The sequence below is a fragment of the Myotis lucifugus genome, unplaced genomic scaffold (assembly GCF_000147115.1).
Source record: "Myotis lucifugus unplaced genomic scaffold, Myoluc2.0 scaffold_1484, whole genome shotgun sequence".
NCBI classification, from domain to species: domain Eukaryota; kingdom Metazoa; phylum Chordata; class Mammalia; order Chiroptera; family Vespertilionidae; genus Myotis; species Myotis lucifugus.
Window position 1 is genome coordinate 28,605 of NW_005872532.1, and position 6,636 is coordinate 35,240.

The following is a 6,636-nucleotide window of genomic DNA, read 5'->3' on the forward strand; positions in this document are numbered from 1 at the left end:
ACATATTCATCCACTTTGTTCTTTAGAGGTACTTTGGCTTTCCTTGGGCTTCTGGCTTTCTATATAAATATTATGATCTGTTTTCTAGTTCCACAAATAAAACCACTTATGATTTTTATTGGAATTACTTTGCAGCTACATAATTTTTTAAATCTAAAGCTAATTTTTCATTTTTGAAAAATATACCCTGAGTTATCTTAAGCATTGTGAATTGAATTTGCTTATTTTGTATGCATATTTCACATCTGTGTTCATGAATAAGACTAGCCTATAAGGATCTCTTGTGCTATCCTTGTCATTATTTTGTTAGGAAGGCTGTGATTTCCCCACAGGGTAAGTAGGGTAGTGTTCCTCATTTGGTGGGATTTTTTTGTTAATCGACACTCTAGGATATTTTTCCATTGATCTTTAGAGTGAGTGGAAGGGAGGAGGAGAGAGAGAAACATCAACATGAGAGAAACACATCAATTGGTTGCCTCCAACACACACCCCGATCAGGACCGGGGATGGAGCCTGCAACTGAGGTATGTACCTAGACCAGAATCGAGCCAGGGACCCTTCAGTCTACAGGCTGACACTCTATCCACTGAGTCAAACTGGCTAGGGCCTGGCTTTATTTTTAAATGTTTTATGTATATTCTTATTGTTTCTTCATTCCCTACATTATGAATTTCTGTTATCTTCTTACTCATACACTTTTTATGTTTAAGTTGTACTTTTTTTCAAGGTTTAAAAAAATTGAATACTGAAACCATTAATTGAGGTGGCATTCAGGTTCAAAGAAGAATGACTCCAGTAGGGAAGTGGTTTATTTTTGTTATGTAACCTATCTGCAGTGAGCTGTCCAAGGCGGATGTCATGGCTCCGTCCATCTTTCAGATCTGTTGTCCTTTGTGGATTTCATCTTCATGATTACAAATGGCTTCTGACTCTCCAGGCATCATGTCCATATTCCAGGTAGCTCTCAATGGTTGAGCATCAACCTGTGAACCAGGAGATCACTGTTCAATTCCCAGTTGGGGTACATGCCCAAGTTGTGGGCTTGATCCCAGGTATGGAGAGTGCAGGAGGCAGATGATCAATTATTCTTTCTCATCACTGATGTTTCTATCTCTCTATCCCTCTCCATTCTTCTCTGAAATCAATAAAAATATTTTTTAAAAAATAACAAGTTGGAGGACCCACACTTTGTGATTACAAAAGCTACTACCAAACCACAGTAATCTAAACAGTGTGGTACTGAAATAAACACAGACATATAGGCCAATGGAGCAGAATACATAGCTCAGAAAGAAACCTCTGCATATATAGTCAAATGATTTTCAACAAAGGCACAAAGACTATTCAATGTGGAAAGGGCAGTCTTTTCAACAAATGGTGCTGGATAGGAAAACTAGGTACCCACAGGTAAAGGAATGAAGTTGGACCCTTACCGTACTCTATACACAAAATTGACTCAAAATAAATCAATACCAAAATGGAAGAACTAAAATAAAAAAATACTTAGATGAAAACATATGGGGAGACTTTGTATCATTGGATTTGGCAGTTATTTCTTGGATTTGATACCAAAAGCACAGGCAACAAAATTAGAAACATGTAAATTGGACTACATCAAAGCTTTTGTACAACAAAAGTATGCCAAGAGGGTTAAGAGATCATCCATAGAATGGGAGAAAAGAAGTGCAAGTCATATATCTAATAAGGGGTTAATATGCAATTTATAAAGAGAACTCCTAAAATGCAAAAAGTCAACTAAAATTTTTAAAAACCTCATCAACAACAAAAAGCAAATAACCTGATTTTAAATGAATAAAGGATTGCAATCGATATTTCTTCCAAAAAGGTATAAAAATGGCCAACAGGCTTATAAGACACTCAACATTAAAAATCTTTAGGAAAATACAAATCAAAACCACAATGAGATGTCATCTCACACCCATTAGGGTGGCTACTACCAATAAAACAGAAAATAACAAGTGCTGACAAGGATGTGGAGAAACTGAAATCTCTGTGCACTGCTGCTGGGAACATAAAATGGTGCAGCCACCGTGGAAAACAGTGCGGTGGATCCTCAAAAGATTAAAAATTGAATCAGCATATGATCCAGTAATCCCACTTCTGGTATGTACCCAAAAGGATTCAAAGCAGGGACTCATTTGTTATTTATACACTTATATTCGCAGCATTATTGACAATAGCCAAAAGGTGAAAGCAAAAGACTAATATGGCATTCTCAACAGCCAGAGGGTCGAATAGGGAATGGGTGGTTATGATATGAATCAGTGGGTGCTCATGACACTTTCTGGGAAGATCCACCTGCATTGTGGGTACATTTTGGGGACATTACTTCACCTCTTTGAACTTGAATGTCTTCATTTATTTTAAATAATACAGCAATAGCTACCTCATTAAGTATTTTCATGGATTAAATGAAAAGTTTTTTATATTTTTGTCCTATCAGGAAAGTAAACTTGCCCTAACTGGTTTGGCTCAGTGGATAGAGCATCGGCCTGCAGGCTGAAGGGTCCCAGGTTCGATTCCAGTCGAGGACATGTACCTTGGTTGTGGGCACATCCGCAGTAGGGGGTGTGCAGGAGGCAGCTGATCAATGTTTCTCTCTCATCGATGTTTCTAACTCTCTATCCCTCTCCCTTCCTCTCTGTAAAAGATCAATAAAATATATTTTAGAAAAAGAAAGTAAACTTATCCATTTTTTCTTTGAGAGTGTTGATGGCATTTATATCATACTAGTGGCCCAGTGCACAAATTGATGCACATTGAAAGGAAATTATTCAGAAATATTTTAATATCGCTATTTGCCCTTTCTCTATAATACAAGTGTCTACCAAATTCATGATTGATAATAATGACAGGTCGAACACATGTGTACAATTGGCACCAGCGAGAGCTTTATATGTATTGTGCATGCTTGAGTCAACTTAGCCATATATATATATATATATCTACACTAATAAAAGAGAAACATGGTAATTAGCATATGACCGCTACCCTTCCCATTGGCTAATCAGTGTATCCTTATGCAAATTAACTGTCAGCCAAGATGGCGGCCAGCAGCCAGGCAGCTGGAAGCGAACATGAGGCTTGCTTGCTCCAGTGACTGCAGACTCCAACGTTCCCCGCCTGACTTGCCGGCCCCTGAGCTGGCAGTTTGAAACATTCTAACAAATATAGGCTGGGATCTCAGAGCTGGAGTTACACATTGTTTTGATTATAGAACCGAAACAAACCAGATACCTGCTCTCAGAGCTAGAGCCAGAGCTAAAGCTGGCCCAGAATAAAATAAAAAAAAGGAGCGGTTGGGAGCTTCAATCAACAACCGCCAACCTGAAAGCAGCCCTCAGCCCCTCACCCAGACTGGCCAGGCACCCCAGTGGGGACCCCCACCCTGAAGGGGGTGTGACCAGCTGCAAACAGCCATCATCCCCTCATCCAGGCTGGCCAGGCACCCCAGTGGGGACCCCCACCCTGATCCAGGACACCCTTCAGGGCAAACCAGCCGGCCCCCAGGCCTCTATCCTATATAGTAAAAGGGTAATATGCCTCCCAGCACCGGGATCAGCGGAGCCGCGAGGCCTCCTGGCACCGGATCAGTGTGACAGGGGGCGGCGTCCCAACCCCCTGATCAGCCCTGCTCTGTGTGTGACAGGGTAGAGCCATAACCTCCCCATCGGCCCTGCCCTGAGTGTGACAGTGGCTGCGCCCCAATCCCCTGATCGGCCCTGCTCTGTGGGTGATAGAGGGCGGCACCCCAACCCCCCCTTCCCAACGGGCCCTGCTCTGTGTGTGACGGGGTAGAGCCATAACCTCCCCATCGGCCCTGCCCTGAGTGTGACAGTGGCGGCGCCCCAACCCCCTGATCGGCCCTGCTCTATGCATGACAGGGGGCAGCGCCCAACCCCCTGATTGGCCCTGCTCTGTGCGTGACAGGGTACGGAGCTCCAACCCCCCTGATGGTCCCTGCTCTGTGCGTGACAGGGGGCAGCGCCCCAACCCCCTGATTGGCCCTGCTCTGTGCGTGACAGGGGGTGGCGCCGCAACCTCCCCATAGACCCTGCCTTGAGTGTGATAGGGGGCGGTGCCCCAAACCCCCAATCAGCCATACCCTGAGCGTGACTGAGGGTGGCATCGCAACCTCCCAATCCGCCCTGCTCTGTGCATGACAGGGGGCGGCGCCCCAACTCCCCAATCAGCCCTGCTCTGAGCCCGACCAGGGGCTGCACCTAGGGATTGGGCCTGCCCTCTGCCACCCGGGAGCAAGCCTAAGCCAGCAGGTTGTTATCTCCCGAGGGGTCCCAGACTGCGAGAGGGCACAGGCCGGGCTGAGGGACCCCCCCTTCCCCCCCACCGAGTGCACAAATTTTTGTGCACTGGGCCTCTAGTATATATATAATCTTGCTTAATTAGACTTGCTTTCTGATTTAGCTAAACTTTTTCCTGCCCAGTTAAGCACCCCAACTTCTCTTTCAGGTAATTGTCAGCAACACAGCAGTAAATATCAACACGAAGCAGATTATTATGGTGGATCATGCAGGAAGAACAAAGTGTGAAATATTTAACTGCAGCAGTGTTTGACTATATTCTGTGCAGTGAGAAAACCTGAAGTCATTTTCAAAGTCCACCATTTCTTACTTTTTTTCAGTTGGATCAAGTTTCTAAGTTTTCTAAATCTCCATTTTCCAGCTAATGAAAAAAAAAAAAATAGGATTCCACCAAGTCTCCTATCTACCTACTCCAAGACTTCTGTAAGGATCAAATGAGATCAGGCACAGAAAAATGCTTCAAAGACACTTGGTTAAAGTGTAAAATGTTTGCATCTGGCTATAAAGCCAGTTGTGTTCCTGGGCTGAAGAAACTCCAAGGAGGCTAGTCACTAGAAAGAGGAAGCCAGGCATTGCTAAGTGATGTCATTACCCGGAGCCCACAGCCACCGTTTCCGGGCTGGGCTGGGCTGTGGGCCGCATTTTCTGCCATGGGGTCTCAGCAGCCTCAGCTGCAATTTGGTGGGTTGTTGCTCCGGGGTGGTGGCGGGGCCTGTGTCCCACTTGGCGGAAGCTGAGTGTTGCTTTGTGGTTGTCAGGTCCATGGTGCTGTTTCTCTGTAAATGGCCAGTGTGCATCATGGCTGCTCCTGCATTGAGCGTCTGCCCCCTGGCGGTCAGTGTTTGTCATAGCTACCGGTCAGACAGACACTTAGCATATTAGCCTTTTATATATATAGATAATTGAGAGAATCACTCTCTACTTCCTACTGCATACAACTGCTGGGTAAGAGATGATGGCAAAGAATTGACCTTTTAATGGCCTCCCAAACACTCTGCCTTTACTTATGTTCCTCAAACAATAAATGATGAAATGATTTGAGTTCTTCTATGAAATAAAATGGGAAGAACTTTTGCTTTCCAATAACATTTGAAATAGAAATGGGGAAAAGGGGGGGGCATTGTGAGAGTGACTTGAAATAAAAAAGAGAGAGACCTGAGCAACATGGCCTGTGTGTGTGGCGGGAGCGGGTACTGACACAATAAAGACAGGAGAGGGAAATCCTGTTGTCAGGAATAGCCATGAAACATTCAACAATATAAATGCCTTACAGTAAGTGTCACCCTCCCGGCTTTATTAGGTGTCGACATAATCCTTCACTCCATTATGCCAACATTTAGAAAACTTGTGTTTTTTGACTGCATGAGCAACAACATTCTGGGAGGGAAAGCTTCTAAGTCTGGGTCATCAGGGCAGAGCAGAGACCAGCACCAGTAGGCAAGTAATGAGTTAGGTTGAGAAAATAATGAGGGAAAGATATTAGAACAAGAGCTAATGAATCGATGAGGGGAGTAAGATTAAAAAAAAAAACTCATGGACACAGACAACAATATGATGATTACCACAGGGAATGTTGGGGAGGGGGAGAGGCAGGTGGAAGAGACTAAACATGGGATAAATGGTGATGAAAGGAGACTAAATTTTAGATGGTGGATGCACAATGCAATGGGCAGATAATGTATTACAGAATTGTACATTGGAAGCCTATATAATTTTATTGACCAATGTAACCCCAATAAATTCCATACAAATGAGCTAATGAAAATAATTGTAAATAGAGCTTGGAACTATAAGCAGAGACTCCTTCCCCCAAATCAGGTAGTCTTTGCCCCCTCTGTAGCCTCAGTGGGCTCCATTCTCATTTGGAATTTAACCTTGCCTGTCCAAGATGGAAAGAGAAATCTGAGAGGTCAGTGCTGCAGTTCTGCCTCAGCGCTCAGACTGTAAATTCCTGCCTTGATCTCTCACACTTCTTGCTGCATTCTAGCCCTTCCATTCACTATAACATCAATGTGACCTCCTTATATTTGTCTTGCCTGAGATTCATTTATTATTTACAGTTGTAGGAATTTTGTGTGATTTTTATCAATCACATTATGTTCAAATATCCTGCTGACTCAAAAGATTTGTAGTGAAAAGCAACAATCAATCCCCAGCCATCTCCCAAACACAAGATCAATGTTATTTATGGCTCATGTGTTGCAATTGTTTCTGAAGTCACTTGTATTTCATCTGTACGTCACATTCTCTCTCTCTTTTCATTTCTTGCCATGTTTATGCTGATGAAACAAGA